Here is an 18631-nt window from a genome sequence, read left to right on the forward strand (position 1 = left end):
GCATCATTCGGTTTGGGGAAGCACTAAGCTAAATTGCGAAGAAAAAAGGTTTGTTTCCTTTGCATGTGACCATGAACTTTGCCGTCTAAACTATGGAAGTCTCAGGTTTCCGCGCGGCCTGACGGAGGACCTACAGCTGTTGTTCAGACTTAACTTTTGCCTCACAATGTCTCACTGACGGCGTCCAGTGGTTCTTATACGGATAAAGAAACCCACGCAAGTGATCACATGTGTGCCTAGCTAAAGATAAAGGGCCTAGCCAAGTCGGCTTCATCAAATCTTCAAAAAAAAAACAATACATTAGTCCGTGTTTAAATCACTTATGAAAGATGCATGTCACGAATGCTTTCATCTCTGAACTTCCATGCCACTGGAATTTCAGATCGCCAAGGCCACGCAAGGTGCCATTCATTGATTACTACCATTTCGACTAAATACATGGTTTTCGAGGCGGAAATACAATGTCTCCGTGCAATCCACAGATGAGCGGAGCAATGATAAATACGGACAAAATCAGTTTACAACCTTATAAAGGCCAGACGCATAACAATGAAAGTTCATCGTTGCATTGCAATGCTGCAACATCAACGCTGAAAAGGTTTTTGCGAGTCTCTAGATCCACATAAACATCGGTCGGCCATCTGGAGAGCAGTCCGTGGGCTTCGAACAACTCCCAAACAGCGCCATTCACCTAAATATGTAGTCCTCTATCAACAACGCCGGGAAGTCGACGTAGCACAAGATTACTCTGAAAGGTTCGTGGACCCGATCTTCCAGTCTTGCACATATGTCGTTATTGTGACCGCTTGGCTCCCGAGATCAGCATATGGACGCTTCTTTCTCCATTGAAGAACTGAAGCCCGGACTCGCTAGGTGGGTTTTTAAAGCGAGAAGAAGAAGAGGCTGCGCACGGTTGCACCGCACATGGGTTCCGCCTTTACATCGCTAAACCCTGAATAATTGACGTCAGCGCCGCCACAACCAGCCTCACTCGACTCCTTACGTCGAGCGGAACACGTGGACACCCAAAGCAATACTGTGAGTCGCTTGCTTCACGAATTACCGGACTCTGAACTTCGCAAGAAGCGCCCGCCCAGCTAAGCCCAACGACGGGTACGGTCTAGCCGAAGACCTTGGCCCACTTCGGCGCACCAATGGCCACCAATGATGGCACCGAGATGAATCTCGAGCACGCACAAATACCACTTCCTGATGAACCTGCCGGCGGAGACTGGCTCACTGTTAAGTACGGTCGGAAGAAAACATCGACTTCCACCAATCCACCCCTCCAACCCCGACACCCATTGGTTCCCCGACAAGCCCGACTCCCACCGCTACCTCGAAATGACCTCAAGGTAATCATCCGCCCCCGAGAAGGACTCAACCTTGCCACCTGGACCACGCCACAGGTTGCTGAAGGCATCAAGCTGGCATGTCAGCACCCCACTACTGAGCACGTACGGACCCTTACTGTAAGAATTGACGCAGTACAAAACATCGCTATTGCTAGCACACCAAACGAAGAGCTAGCTATGAGCATCCGTCGCATCTCTACAATTCACCTGGGCGGTCGAGAATTTGCAGTCACGGCATACGTGGCGGCACCCGACAGCTCCGTCAAAGGGGTCATTCACGGCATTCCCGCAGGAACTCCCACAGAAGTCCTCCTTAACGGACTCTATGCACCTGGCCGAGAAATCTTACATGCCCGTATGCTCGGACAAACTGCTGCGGCAGTGATCACATTCACTGGCAAGGCTGTACCCTTCTACGTGCGATACTACAGCGGTGAAGTGCGATGCAAACCATACCGACCAACCACGCATTTCTGCCGCATCTGCCACCAAGTCGGCCACCGGACCGATGTATGCCCAACTCCAGAAGCAATCGTATGCCCCCAGTGTGGTACACGGAACCCCACTCAGGACCACCCCTGTCACCCCCGGTGCGCCTTATGCCAGGGGCCTCATCCTACGGCTTCCAAGCAGTGCCCTGATCGACTGAAGAAGGCATCTTCAGCACCCCAAAGGACCAGCCGCCGGGGCTACTCATGGTCGAGGTCACGGTCACGTACAGACCAGCAACGGGGGCGTTCCCGCTCCAGGTCTCGCTCCTGCTCGCGTAACCAACAAGGAGGGACCCGGAACCTCAGCGGACCTGCTGTACCGGGATCACAAGCGGTGAGCTGGTCAGCACGGCTTTTCCCCTCTCACACAGCCCACCAAGACAACACCCTGTCATCGCGTCTACACACAGCACCCACCCCACACAATTCTTCACCCATAAACAATACTGATGTTCAACTGCAAATTCTAGCTGAGCTAAAGGCCATCGGAGAAGAAAACAAACGCCTTCATGAAGAAAACAACAAACTTCGCACGCAGATCGCAGAACTATGCGCCACTCGTACTGCCACTCAGCATTCCATACCAATAACCGCACCTTCAATGCCATCATCTTCAGAACGTTCTGAACCGATGATTCTCGCGGAATCAGCAAAACCCACAGAAATCGCACAAGTCGAGGAGAAAGTTGATGTACTGCAACGGCAGCTCCTAGCAATGCAGCAAAGCATCCAGCAATTGGCAAGTGTTATTGAAGAAACACGGCTCGCAAAAGATCAGCGACGCAAGAAAGTTAGAACACTAGTGCAACAGGTAGTAGAGCAGGGACACCCTGCCGATCCACCCGTCAGCCAGGACGAATAGCAAAACCAACCACAGGAACGAAAATCCACTCATAATCTGGCAATGGAATTGTCGCAGCTACAAACGCAAGCAAGGGTCACTAAGACAGTACGTCTGTAACGCCAAAACGACACCAAGCGTAATCGCACTACAGGAAACAGGCACACACCCAACTCAATCTGGCTACAACACACATACCACCACGCCTGAAAGCCGCGTGGCCACACTTACAGCTAAAACGCTCACAACCACACAATATACAGTAGACGGCAGTGATGTCGATCATAACCTAATTGAGATCCTGCCGCTCCAACGAGGCCGAAAGAGCCTTTTCATATTGAATATATACAGCCCACCCAAGCAGAAGCAGGCCAAGTTCGACTACTTGATGACTAAAGCGATTGGCATAGCCAAAAATAATAGTCTGCTGATTGTAGGCGACTTCAACGCGGCTCACCAGGCATGGGGCTACACGACAGCCACATCAAAAGGCACTGCACTCCAGTACACCATACAGCAGCACCGTCTCACCATCCTCACAGATCCCGCATACCCCACACGTCTAGGAAACAGCGTCTTCCGAGATACATGCCCTGACCTCACCCTCACTAAAGGGATACAGCAAGCTGCCTGGCACAACACGGAGGAAACTCTGGGCAGTTACCACTGCATACTTGCCACCACATTGAACGTTACGCATGCACGCCACCCGATAAAAAAGACAACGCTCACTGATTGGACAGCTTTTCGCAAAGAGCGAGCGGAAGACTCCTCAACCGGTATTACGGATCTCGAGCAGTGGGTACGAGAGCTCCAACAAGACGTAGCCAGACATTCAAAACAGATCACACTCACCACAGACATACCGGCCGTAGACCCGCACCTTCTTCACCTCTGGGAAGCACGTCGAGGCCTTGTTAGGAGATGGAAGCGCCAAAAACATAATCGTAAATTGAAACTGCGTATAGCGAAACTCACGGCAACCGCGGAATGTTATGCTGGGGAGCTCACCCGTCACAACTGGCGACAACTATGCAACAAGTTGCAGGGTAATGTTAGCACGGCCAAAACATGGTCGCTGCTACGCCATCTTCTTGATCCCACACAAAGCAAGGCAATTAGCCGGCAAACAATTCAACGTATCCTCCACAACCATCCGGGTTCTGATGACGAAATTCTGGAGGAGTTGCGGGCGCGGTACATAGGCGATTTCGAACCCCCACAAGGACAACCTCCAACCTACAGCGGGAGCGACAATTACGACCTCGACAAGCCGATCACTATCACTGAGGTGCAACAAGCACTCCATGCACTCACACGAAACACCACCCCAGGCAAGGACAAAATAAATAACAAGCTCCTGCGCAATCTGGATGATGGCACCATTCAATCTCTTACTGACCTCTTTAATCATCACTGGGAAGCGGGTACGCTACCAGCAGACTGGAAACACGCGGACATCATACTCATTCCGAAGCCAGGCAAACTCTCCAGCTTAGACAATATGAGACCGATCTCACTGACTTCATGCCTAGGCAAGCTTCTGGAACATGTCATTTTGAACCGGCTTCAACCTTACCTAGAATCCAGCGACCTCTTTCCCGAAACAATGTTCGGGTTCCGGCCCCACCTTTCTACCCACGACATCCTTCTTCAGCTGAAGGAACAAGTCCTTGAACACATCTCACCGCACAACACCGGAGCGATTTTAGCACTCGATCTCAAGGGCGCTTTCGACAATGTGGCTCATCATACCATCCTTACAAACCTAAGCCTCACGAACTGTGGTCGTAATACTTACAATTAAATACGCGCCTTTTTAAGCAACCGCACGGACACAATAGGCATTGGCTCACTCAGAACCCCGACGTTACCTACTCGCAACAAAGGAACCCCACAAGGTGCTGTTCTATCGCCCACCCTTTTCAATATTGCTATGATGAAATTACCTGACAAACTCAATGCAATACCAGGAATCAGGCATGCAATATACGCCGATGACATTACTATCTGGACCACCACTGGTTCCGAAGGAGAGAAACAAGACGCCCTTCAACAAGCGACCGACGTCGTACAGCAATATGCAAAAACAAGTGGTCTCCGGTGCTCCCCCGAGAAGTCAGAGCTGTTAGTCGTTCGACAGAAATCCCGAAGAAAACTCAGTGAACTACCCCACATCACACTCACCCTCGACGACAAAGAAATACCCACAGTAAACCGCGTCCGCGTTCTCGGACTCCACATACAACAGGACGGCGGAGGCGCATACACCATCCAACGTCTCAAGCAGACCACCTTCCAAATCATGCGAATGGTCAGCCGTATCACAACCAAACAATACGGACTGAAAGAAGACGACATTATACAGCTCGTCCAGGCCCTGATAATCAGCCGCATTGCCTACGCTGCCCCGTGCTTGCCCCTCACTCCCAAGGAACTAGATCAATTAGACGTACTTCTTCGGAAAGCCTACAAGCAAGCGCTCGGCCTACCACCGGGAACAGCGACACTCAAGCTTGAAGCCCTAGGAGTCCATAATAATATAAGGGAAATTATAGACGCCCACCTCACAAGCCAACGAGAACGACTAGCTCTTACAACAACAGGAAGAACAGTCCTAGCGCGCCTAGGGTACCCCACACACGGCAAAGGCCACGAACAAGCAATTCATCTGGCCCCCAACTTCCGGGAACACATCAAGGTAGCCCCTATCCCCAGAAGCATGCACCCGGAACATCATGCCGATCGTCGCCAAGCTCGCGCAAAAACTCTACAGACAAAATATGGCTGTCTCCCCACCACACTGTACACAGATGCCGCGCAGTACCCCCAAAAAGCAGCCATGACGGCCAGCGTTGTCGACTATAGCCTACAAGAGGTAGTCTCGATGACGGTCCGCACTGCCAGCGCCATCGTAGCGGAGGAGACAGCCATCGCCTTGGCCATCACCTCTAGTACAACCAACGAGTACGTCACAATTATTACTGACTCCCAGGCAGCTTGCCGTAGCTACGCGAGAGGCAGAATATCTTCAATCGCCCACCGACTCCTCAAACAAGCCTCCCAATTCCCGGACGTTGAAATAGTGTGGACTCCAGGACACGAGTCCCTCCGTGGAAATCAGCGTGCGCACGCTGTAGCCCGAGCTCATGTCTGCCGGGCGCCACAAGAGAGGGATACGGCCGCATCCATGGAGCCCGTACCTTTACAATACAACGCCATACTACAACACCACAGATTGAACAGACGACAATACCCGCCTCCACACAAGACCCTCTCACGTGAAGATGCCGTAACATGGCGACAACTACAAACCAACACATACCCCCATTTAAGCAGACTACACGCAATACACCCTACACTATATTCATACAAATGTCCCCTTTGTAATGAATACGCCTCCGTATATCACACCACATGGGCGTGCCCCAACGTGAAGGCGGCCCCGCAAATACCCAACCCCACACCCGAGCAGTGGGAGGCCGTGCTGACTAGTTCGGACCCTCGTAACCAGCAGCAACTGGTGCGGCGGGCCCGGGAGACAGCAAGAGCCGCAGGAGCCCTGGACTAAGGGCGCCTCCCGCACAAGCAGAAAAACACCTGCTTGTCCTTTCTTTTTAATAAATGTTGCTCCTCCTCCTCCTCGCTAGGTGCACACGTTCTTCACCGGTTTCCCAACAATATCGCGACAACAGCGCCATGAATTTAAATGTCTAGCCCTCTATCAAGATTGCCGAGAAGTCGACGCAGCATATGATTCCTGCGCAAGGATCCTGGGCGCGATGTTCCAGCCTTACACATCTATCCTGACTGTGACCGCTGGCTCCCGAGATCGGCGTATGGACACTCCTTTCTCCATTGAAGAACTGAAGGACGGACTCGCTGGGTGCAGGCATCCTTCGTCACCGGTTCGCGACAATATCGTGCACTCTGCGCTTGCAAACCACGCTCAAGGGGCGAGAGATGCACTTCTTCGCTTAATAAGGCATCGCGGCGAGACCACTTAGTCCCTTCCACGTGGAAATCCAGTCGCCTAGTTCGACTCCTCAAATCTGGCAAATCTCCCTTGGAATTGCAATCTTACCGTAAAGCAGCACTGGTCAGTTGCGTCGGTAAGGTAATGAAGAGAATGATCTTGACAAGGTTAGACGAGGTACTTGGAAATTTGTAACGTGAATCCAGAAGTAATGGCTGGCTTTTGACTCGCACACTCCTCAGTAGATAACGTTACTGACCTTGTAACATATTTACAGTGTCAGAAGCACCTGCAATGGATCACTGCGATATTAGTCCTTGATGTTAAAGGGGCGCACGACAATGTAGGGTATTTTGCTATTATGGACGCCTTAGAAGTTGTTGGGATTGGCGGACACGTCTTTCGCTGGATACGCAGCTATTGGAATAAAAAATGTCTTTATTTTGACTGAAAACAGACCAACATCATCTAGTTATGAAAGTTGTCGTGTACTAAGAGGCCTAGCACTTGGTCCTAGACTGTTAAACCTGGTGCTCGTTGGCCTCCCTGATTCGTTGACCTCAAGCCGTACAGCTCTGCATATATGCGGACGACTTTTGCATATGGGCTTCAAGAGCGTCACATGCTCAGTCTGCGCACAACGTCAGAAGCAGCGTCAACACATCTAAGGAGACAAGGCCTGGAGCTTGCGCATGACAAGTGTGAACTCGTAGCTTTCAGCCTCAAGCAGACGACTCCATACTTTTTGCGGAATAACGGCCAACTTGTACCGCAGAGACGAACGCACTGTTTCCGTGGCGTCATTGTCGATAGAGAACTTGTCCTGGAGCTTCCACATCTCGTACATGACAAAGCGTTTGGCTGCTATTGTGGACCTTCTCGCGTTCCTCAACGGGAAGATCTGGGGCGCTGCAGTACCTTCATTGTTACAATTATATAGGAGAATATTTTTTGGTTTCCTGCGGTACAGCTTGCCTCTGCTAGGAAATACTTGCATTACAAATTTTCGCAGACTTCAGAGTGGGCAAGTCCACGCACTCAGAACGTGTCTTAGTCTCTCAAAAAATGCATCATCAGTCGTTACAGTGGCTCTTGCCAGAAATCATCCTATTACAGTCTGCATTGCTACAGTTGTCGAGAGCACGCATCTGACATCTGGCTCGGATGCCCTCCTCACACTTTGCTTGCCTCACAGCAAAGGGGCCAAATTCAATATTTGCCAGAACAATTGTGAGACATCAACCCTACTTGCCCAACAAATTCGTGCCTGCCACACGTATACCAGCACCATTGTGGTGTCTACATTAGCCGCTAGTACGATTCGCCGGTCCGGGCATAAAAAATTCACCGAGGCGTACGATACTCTCAACTGCGAAATTTGAGCGCAGCGGTATATGTGTTTTCATTTCGTGATATATTGGCTGGCGCGTACAATCTGCCTCGTGCGGCACATTGCACACGGAGCGAAGTCTGGCGCGACTGCATCGCTAATCGGGAGATCGCGGTAAGCAGCGCGTGGGTGACCCGTGGGCGCGATTCGCAGAAGTCACCACAGACAGAGCTGATTCAACAGCTGAACAAAGCGCTGCATGAGCTTCGCGCATGCAGCGCCTTGTTTCCATATATGGTATCCGTGGCGTCATCGCTGAACAGGCGACACGCGCTACGGTAGCGCTATCTCATAGCCATCGTCGCCGCTCATGCAGCGCTTTGCTTCCATATATGGTATCGGTGGTGTCATCGGGGAACAGACGACACACGCTGCGGTGGCGCCACCTCATAGCCATCGTCGTCCCAAAGCCCGTCTTGCGCGGCACTGTGCTTTTATTCTCACGCTTTCGGCATGCACTCCTCCTCCGCCTTCCACCTCATGGTTCTACTGTATTTTCCTCCTCCGCTTTTCCTCTCATGGTACCACCCGCACTCCGCGTTCACTTTTCACCCTTCTCTGTGGTTCGCTTGGTTACGGGGACGCCGACGTTCGCCACAGGAACGGACGCCTAAGAGCTTCGCTCGAACAAAAAAATAATTAAAAAACTAAGCTGGTGTTCCAGTGTAAGATGTTCCAATGTAAGCGACATTGGAACACCCTTACAGCGTGCACAGAATACGGTAACACGTGTATATAGATAGTGTGCTAAAACTCAACGGATATGCTGCCGCAGTCGTCATCCTGGCAGGATCTGAGGTAACGAAGTTGAAAACATCACGTATGAGCCCATCGACGGGTGCAGAGCTTCCGGCACTCTGTGCTGCACTTTATTTCATGAATCAGGAGCCACCGCAACAATGGACAGTTTTCTGTGGTTCTAAGACAGCCCTTCCGTGCACAAACCCAGTGGGTCATGCAACCAATAACTGGCATCAGAAATGAATGTACTCTCTCTTTGTATCTCTCTTTCTCTCTCTATTTTGAATGCAACTATCTTGTGCGTACCCTTTCTCTCACACAGTACTACGTATTTTTTTCTTTATCGAACGAAAAAAATATCAATGTGAAACTGCGCTCACGACACTGCGTTCTTAATTTTAATTCGATATTAGAGATTGAAACTGGTATTGGATATTATAGTTTGCCCATGCTCTTATGTACGCGGAATAGGCTGGGCGAAGGCTGCGAAACACTAGGTGTTCGTGCGGCAAAGTCACACTGAATAGAAGGTGAGGAAGGTACAGGTTTAAGAACAGGTGTGGCAGCACTCTTCTTTAATGCCGTCTACTATGAAGACGCATACTGCTACATGCCGATTTCCCTTTTCCTGCATTCTTATAAAAAAACTCTGTATGTTGGTTTGATTTCGCTCGAGATTTTACACGTAGACCTTCACTTCACTGTAGTGTGGCTCCCAAATGTAATTATTTCTTACTTGCTTTCACGGCTCTTAATTAAGTCCAACAGAACGCCCTTGAACTTATCGGACACGACATATACCGCCTACAGAGAAAATCTTAAGATCCTGCCTAAATTGGGTTGCTTAATATTTTACATGGAGAAGTTCGAAAGATGCCAGAACAGTTTCATTAGTGAATCCAAAACATATATCTGTAGCAGTGGGATGAAATTTAGCAACGCAGGCGGCAGGAGTCATATAAGAATTTGCAAAAATAATACAGAGAAGCAATGCTTATTATTCTGATAGGACTGAGTAGATTATGCTTAAAGTTGTGGTCACAGGTCATGCAAAAAGGACCACCTACTTTTAAGCACGCGCCGAGTCCTCGAAATAAAAAGTCAAGACAACCTTGTCATTAATGGAAACGGCGTGGCTTTAGCCTTACGTAGATAAGCAGAATTTAATGAAAATGTATCGACTCGAACTACCTCCATAATAAACCCATCGCCCACAGACAGTGGTCATTCTGTATCGCACACTCCAGACTCATGCAAATGATAAAAAAAAGAAGATTACTGGTTCAAAAATACCTTTTTCAGGGAGCTTCTCAACAGATTACTGTAGCCGATACCTATCGGAAGTCGCATAGGATGAACACGCATGCAAAACATTCAACATCATACTACAGCGCAAATAACTGGCCTGGGCAAGAAGATATCGAAGGTGTCCGTCGTTTGCGAGCGTATAATCCAACTAGCTCAGTTCTCTATTATACTGAAAGATATCCATCCTTCCACCAGAGAAGCAAGGACGCGGAGTGCATATCTACTTAAGTCTGAATTCGATTCGCATAATATATCGGAATTCAGAGTGGGAGCTTGCATACCAGAAATAATATTTACTTTGCACATTCACTTCTCCGGGTGCTTCAGTGCTAGGCCGCTATGAAGCACTCAGAAGCTTTACATGCCAGCTTTCAGTTTTCCGAAAAACTACACCATTCAAATATTTATATTTTCAGTAAGTGTTAGAGATGTTAGGGGCAATGTGTGGGCAATTTTTGAAGTATGTTTGTTAAATAGAGGTCAGATGAATATTGCTAAAATCCTATTTCTGGTCTCTTTAAAGGCGGCTTACGAAGCTTCTTTGCTTGCCTGGGAGTGCGAAAAAACGGCAGATATTCCTTATTTAAAGGAAATAAGGGTCACTCTTGTGCCCAGAGTTTTCAATGTGTTTGTTGTTCATGTGGCTAGAAAATAATTACTACATTCTCTTCCCCCAATATTCATACGTCATGCGAAGCATGTAGCAGGTTTTTCCGCCTTTCCTGTTTAACCCTATGCGAGGCGCGCTGTTTATATTTAGTTGAACTAGGAAGCATCTTATGAGTGACGAACATAAATGCTTATCTTCACAGTGTATTTACAAGTTTTATGTAAAATTACTTATTCAAGCATTCCAGTGTGTCGTACTGCCACTATCCGCAAAGTTTCCCAGCGTCCTAAATGGGCTGTATAAGACGCCAAGTTGAAGTCTAGTGATAATGGAAGATTAAAGAGACGAAAAGCTCAAACGAAATTTTTTTTATATCCGACGATTCGGAGCCCAAGCGGCTCCCTTTTCAGGGGTGAGATGGCGTGAGGCGTAGCAGTGCTTATATGCGTGTTTGCCGCTTTGACAGGCGCTTTGACAGGCAGACCTGTCAGTGTGGAATACAGCTGGTGTCTCAACCAAAGTTCACCAGCCAGTTTCAAGAAAAGAAAGGTTTAAGAAAGACGGTTCAAGATAGGATTTCAATGCGTATGGTGTAACGTCATCAGAGGCCTGGTGACGGAACAACAAACACATAGAAATCGTATCTCACAGCGTGTTTTCAATCTTCTCTATTTTCATCGAATTGCTTAGCTGCCGCTAGCCGGAACGCATGGTGCAAAACTTTCCTTACGCACATTTTTGAAGCGGTCATACCGCCGTTATTAGACAGTTTTAGTACTGCGTACGTAGCGTACGCAACGGCGTTGCGTACGTAAGGTCGCTACGTTCTGCAAAGTGCGCATGTGCAGAAGGCAACACGAACGGTACGTGATGCGTACGCGGCCGCATGCGTATACGCACGCATCCGAATATTGCGTGCGGAAGTAGGGAGCTTTGCGCGCTGCTCTCGTGGTTCTCGCTTGTTCGGGAAAGCGCGAGACAAAGGAGTTTCCCAAAATGGCAGCGTCAAAGGCAAGCAGCGGAAAGCTGTACTTTTCTATGGCCGACGATTTCGCTTTGCTGCGTGAAGTGAACGCGCAGAAGCCATTCTCGGATCCTGCACGGTGGGAATGCATAACGAAAATAGGAGCTTTGTTTTTGAGAAAGTGTTCAGTGTGTGCTGTTTACGCGAAAGGCTCGACCTGCCTTTGGCGCAGTTCGTCGCAAATGACCGCGCCAGCCACCGAAAGCAAGTACTTGGCTTTTTTATTTTTCTCGATATGATTCGTGTATTTCATCCGTAATAAAAGTAAGAGTCTCTTAAAGGCCTCAATATAGTTCGACGAAGTGGGAACGCGCCCATACGTTACATCAGGTTAGTGAGGTCAACAGCGTCTATTTCGACTGACGCTTCGACGTACTGGCGGACGCGGCCAATGCGCTCTGACGCGCCCGGCGCCTAACGCTCGCCCGCTTACGCACGCAGGCACACGACACGCGCTCCCATATATACGTTCCGCAGAGCACTTGCGTGTTGCGTACGTATCGTCCTGATGCAGTACTAAAACTGTCTATTATCTTAACTTTTCAATTTCTGACATAACTGAATGAATAATTTCTGTGGCTTTGCGTGCCAGAACCACTGTTTGATAAAGAGGCACGCCGTAGTTCGGGACTCCGGATTGATTTTGGCCCGAAGGGAATTTTTATCGTGTCCCCAATGCATGGGACACGGGCATTATTGCATTTCACCCCCATCGAAAAGCGGCCGCCGCAGCGGGTGTACGACATAGCTGTACGTTACACCAAGGCTATATTTGGGGGAAATCGGGGTCAAGGTTATTTCAATGTGTGGCTAAACTGTCACGTTCACGGCATAATTAAAGGCATTGCAAATAATTACAGAACACTCATTTTCTTATGCGTGACACGCGGTTTGTAAAATGCGTTAAAGTAATCAAAGCTTGAAAATGGCCTATTCGGCGTAGCTTCATCGTTCTGTTGTACTTCGGCAGTCACGGTGACACATGAAGTTATTAGAAATGTGACCAGAATTTTTGGACACCAAAGAGGGGGGAGGGACCAGGGCGTCGGATATATATAAATATGGAACATTTATTTCAAGTTTCGTTAACATGGAAGGCAAGCTTGTTTCCAAGATCTTCAGTAAATTTGCGCCTGCATACCGGCATTTTTCTACGTTGTTCCAAGAACACGTGCGTTATAATCAGGAGTGCGCTTCGGCTTATCAACGGCTTGTTATCTGACGTATTGAGAAGCACAGTGCAGGTGAGTCGTGAAAACGTACGAGCCGTATCTATACGTGCACGTTCTGGAAAGGGTGCTATCTTATAACGGTTTGGAAAGCAAAAGCAAACCGTTCGCTTGCCCTCGCGTGATTGATCAGAATCGTACTTTCGTCAGCAAAAGCACCATTCTGGGCGGGTATTTTGTAGCGATGCCTTTTCCAATTCTATGCTTTTTTAGCATTTTCGCGGTTGGCCACTGGTCAGAGCGACGGTCATCCCACAATATCAACGCGATCAGGCGGCCGTGTGTGGTGGATGATAAGAATAGCATAGAATAAGGCATAAGGCATCGCTACAAAATAGCGGCCCTGACCGATCACGTGAAGTACTGATTGTTCGCTTTCTGAACCAGTATAACATTGCGGACGCTGCTTCCTTACTTCAAGCAATGTGACGCTTTGCCACTTGCCTCTCCAGTCTATTTGAAAGGGCCGCTGCCAAATAACAGAGTGTATAGCCTAATCGGCACCATTTTGGCAGGTATTTCGGAACAACTCGGAGTCCGCAGGGGCTATAGCGGGACGAAACACAGTTCCACAAATAAACCATAGGAAAGCGGGGCCGTGGCGTGAAACAAATCGGGGCGTCTAGTCGCCTTACCGTTTGTAGTACGTGTAACCGGTGTCCATGGTAAATATACAAGACACATCGTTATTGTTGTAATTACGGGCAGGTTACGGTTAATATGGCAGCGAAGTTCAAAGTGTGCAGAATAATTGAAGCCTAAGCAGTAAATAAAGTACGCAGATTATCCGAAGCGTTACAACTTGTTTTACGAACAACACGGAGTTTGTCCCGGGGCCTTGGGGAAACTGTGAAAGCAGTCACCATCAAGTTTAGTGCAAAATGGGAAAAACAAGTGTGTCTGGATTAACTAATTCCTTTGAAAAAATGCCTTATTGAATCAAAAAGTTATATGCGGGGGAAATTTCTAACGAATTCCTGATCTGATATTTGTTTTTAGGCAACTGAAATTCTTATTCCAAATTCTTCAAATGGATTCGCTGAAAATGAAGTTGTGAGTCGGCAACGTCACACAAGTCTGTTGTCATCTTTTAAAGTAACACTTCTTTACAGACCCTCCTGGACATGATGAAATTGGTTTACTGGGCGACGATAGCGCTTGCTTGCTGAAGAGCTCACGCTCAGGGCAGCACAACCATCTTTAGTACCCTTCCAGGTGTTCAGGCTGCTCCAGTTTTCTACGGAATCGCGAAGTCATAAATACAATGATACCTAAATATACTCGCTGCAACAAATGGAAGCCATCAAGTGCAAAATTCCTTTTAATTAAGCATACATTTCTACGTCTAATTTCATAGCGCTGGCTGTTTGACGCTTCTGTTTGGTCGGTCGTTCACCGAGTAAACTCAAGTTTGTTATTGTACCCTGGTGTACTATCTCCAAGATCGACTCCATCTAGTCGGCGCGCCTACCCTGAATACAGTGTCCTAGCAAAGGGAGCCATTGCCGGAGACAGTATAATGCGCGTTCACGTGCTTCCCTTCCTGCCTCCTTCACTGGCGGGCAGGTAATTGCCATGGAAGAAAATTCTGCGCAGAATCTAATGGCATTTCTTTACCCGCTTCCCGAAAGCGTCGTTTCTCAGATTCCAATAAGGGGATTGGATCTGCACAATGTTTATTTCTGACACGCGAACTCCGCTCTGTGTACTACAGGCTTTAGTGATAAGTGCTCATCTCCTCGGTTCAAAAAAAGTTTATTAAAAAAAAAAAGACGACACGTACAGTGAGTCGCAATGAACGGACAATTCCGCCAGGACGATAACATAGAGAAAGACATTCAACAAGAGCGGACACTCAACCATGGAGCCCAGCGGCCGAATTGAATATAGCGCACCTAGCGGATGGGGTTCACTTACGATTTCAGTTTTGGGCGCGCGAGTTTTGAACGCTAGCTGGCACGCGCTACGCCGGCTGCACTACTCCGTGTCTTTTTTTTTTTTGCCTCTGCTGCTCAATAGCGCGTGGTCTTAGTGCGGAATGGTATATTTAATTAGAATGGTCGCAACCGATATTTACAAGCCTCAATTGAATCTGTGCCACGTGCAATTTCATAAAGTGGACGCAAAACGCCTTGTGAAATGAGGAAATGTATATTTCGCTCTATATAAATGCTCATTCCGGGCTTCTTGCGCATTCATCAAAAGTTGTGGCACCCGGTAAGCAGCAGTAGTTCTCGTACTCCACAGGCAGCCTTCTCCAACGAGGTCAACAAGTATCGTGCTTCTCTACCATCGGGGTTTACACCATCAGCACGTTCAACCTCAGCTTTGTGGTGTTTAAAACAACCTCAAGTGCGTCTTACGGTTCCAGGGATAAGAAAGAAGACCGACCTGCCTACCTTGGCCTTGAAGCAAGCAGCTCTGGATTGTTTGCACACTTTCTACTTTGACCGAGTCCACATATATATGGATGGCTCTTCCACCCAGACCAGCTCCACCGGGGCAGTGGTTATAGCATCACGATCACTAAGCATCCGATACAAGATTTCGCACTTGACAACATCGACCGGTTCGGAGCTTGTTGCCCTTCGAGGTGCCGTTGATTATATTAACAACCAACCGGCTAATCGGTGGGCAATATTCTGTGATTCAAAGGCGGCCTTACAATGTCTTCTGTCATCTCTTCGTCGCGGGTCCTGTGAACAACTCGTATCGGAGATACGAGAACTTCACCATCACATGATTGCGAAAGGGCATGACGTCGTGTTTCAGTGGCTGCCTGGTCATTGCGGTATCTCCGGCAACGACCTCGCTGACGACGCTGCTAAGAAAGCACACGAAGGAGCAACCCTTGTTTCTATACCTTTATCGCGTACTTACGCAGCCCAACACTTAGGCAAGCTAGCGCACCGTATGACATTGGAGAAGTGGCACACACCTGATTTCACTCAACATGGATTGCATTCCCTTGATCCCTCTATGCAACTGCGACTGTTACCAGGGCTTCGGCGTAATGAGGAAACAATGCTGTGCCGCTTACGCTTGGGCGTCGCGTTCACGAATGCGTATACGTTTTTGATTGGAATGGCTGATAGCGCCGAGTGCAATGCCTGCGGTGTCGAAGAAACTATAGACCATCTACTGTGCTACTGCCCATCTTTTGAAAATGAAAGACAAGATCTCTGCACAGCTCTCAACCAGTTAGATAGAAGACCGTTCACCTTGAACAAGATCTTGGGACCATGGCCTCGCATATCGCAGCTACAAAAGGCCACAAAAGCGCTGCTGCGATATTTGAACGATACAGGATTAAGTCAGCGTCTGTAATCCGGACTGAGTGACTGAACGATATCCCCAGTGGACTTTCTCTTCTTTCTCTAATCTTTCCGTCCCCGTTTCCCTTTCCCCAGTGTAGCGTAGCCAACCGGGCTCAGTCCTGGTTAACCTCCCTACCTTTCATTTATCATTTGCTTTCTCTCGTACTCCACCGTACGGCATCAATTGAAAAAAAAAGTAGATTACAAGCACGTGTCATTTTGGTATTTAGCCCTTGTAATACTGCGTGTAGAGGGAAAACGTGCGAAAGTGGTGAATGGGCGACATTACAAACAAGAGCAATTCGCTTTTACATTAATGGCGTCGAAAATACCCAACTCAGTCCAAGCCGTACTATATATTATGAAGCAAACACGGGATTTGCAAGAATTCCCTCATTCCCAGGCATTACTTCCTTCAGTTTAAGAGCACAAATGCACGGTCGAGTGCGCGTTTCCAAAACAACTTCGCATCACCCGACGCGATTGTAGGCTACATAGAAGTGGCCACAATACAGGCTCTCAGCCAGACCATGCTAGACGCTCGCAGAAGGCATTCTACTCGTAATCAAGACAAACGAGTGGATGCAGAGCTTGTTTTCAGTCGTACAGAAGACATAATTTTCCAGTTGTTGGTTTCTGAGCTGCTCAGCGTTATCTTCTGCGCGTTCTGCCAGCGCAAGCCACGCACTCTAGTGTTATCACTCTTGGTAATCGCTCGTCGCGTCTTCGACAAGCGTGAGTATCGAAAGAAGGTACAGTCGCGGACAGAATAAAATGGACCACGGTATCTCCGAAAACGTTCAATTCCCGAGCAGCCTGTAGCAGTAACCAGTAAAACTTCCCACGACAACGTTGTTCGCATATTCTAGTCGAGGTCCAAAATGCAAATACGAGATTGCGTTGTGAGGTTGCGGAGATATTCCGCTTTTTCTTAGATTTCATGGTCCATAATATTCTGTCCGCGACTGTACATGATGCGGGGCCGTAGAAAGCGTCACAAACTCGTCTCACTAAGATTCAGTACATGCCAAACTAACTATCATCACGGCCGGCCAGCTTTTTCGCTAACTGCTTCACAACCCCTGGCGCGGCGAGCGTGCCTCAAAAGTATACCAGGAAGTTACGAAATTATTTACATTACTTTTTGGGGTCAGAGAATACGTCACGAACCTGTCCCAGTAAGATTCAGTACATGCTAAATGAACTGCAACACACAGCCCAGCTGCTTTTCGCTAACTGTGCCACAACGCCGGGAGCGGCCACTGTGCTTGAAAAGTACCCCAAAAATTAACAAAATTAGTGGCAATATTGTGCGGGGTGAGAGAAAGCGCCAAAACTTTGTCCCAGTAAGATCCAATACGCGCGAAACGGCGTCTCATGGCCGAGAGGTTTTTCCTCATAAAGCAAGGTGCGGTGAGCGTGCCCAGAAATTACCAAAATAAGTTATGATAATGCTGGGGCTCATAGAAAACGTCGCAAACATCTCCCAATACAGTAATTAAGTCAAATTAACCAGGCCTGGACGGCGGAGCAGTCTTTCGCTGTGTCACTATATATGTTCGGTTTTGTGCACTAAGCCTAAGTGTGCTTGGAGTGCGTCGCAGACTGTCAGACAAAATTCCTCAGCTTTCTGTGGTCCAGTAGTGCAGTGGTGCCGTGTCGAAGTGCAGGCGGAACGCAAGAAAACGCCGGGAGCACTACAAACGGGCTACATCCGAAAGAGACGGGCAGCCGAGCAGGCGAGCGTTACATGCGCAGCCGGCCTCGCTCGCTTCGGTGGAGTGTCTGGCGAATGACGCATGCATATGGCGCGTCTGGCGTGCCGCTAGCTTGCTGCTATAGGTAACGCACGAAAAATAAGTCGCAAAGTCCATTTATGCGCCAAACTTCTTAGTTTTAGCGGGAAAGAATAAAAAAAAAGTAAAACGCTCTTTGTAAGTTCATTTCACATTCTTTTTTTTCCGATGCTTGCGTGAACTAATGGATGGGGTTGAGACTAGACGCGACCTGTTTCCTGTTGCCCGTTTTCGCCCAGTGCACCCTCATGTTGAATTTATTTCTCTATGACGACGACATCCACAAAGTACGAAGCATTTATACACAGCGCGTTTTGAAAGAAGTGTCCGAGTCTACGCTTGTGTTTAAAAAAAGTTTGTTTCGACAAAAGACGATACGAACACTGAGTCACAATCACGGCACAATTCCACCAGGACGTTAACATAAAAAAAAAAAAACGAAACACGGCACGTTTTCAAAGTATTGTCCAAGTCCTCACTCACCAACATATAATCACATATACCCACGGATAAGGCACATTTACACATACACTATATGTCACAGGTATAAAAT

Source organism: Dermacentor albipictus, chromosome 4, assembly GCF_038994185.2.
Source record: "Dermacentor albipictus isolate Rhodes 1998 colony chromosome 4, USDA_Dalb.pri_finalv2, whole genome shotgun sequence".
Classification (NCBI taxonomy): domain Eukaryota; kingdom Metazoa; phylum Arthropoda; class Arachnida; order Ixodida; family Ixodidae; genus Dermacentor; species Dermacentor albipictus.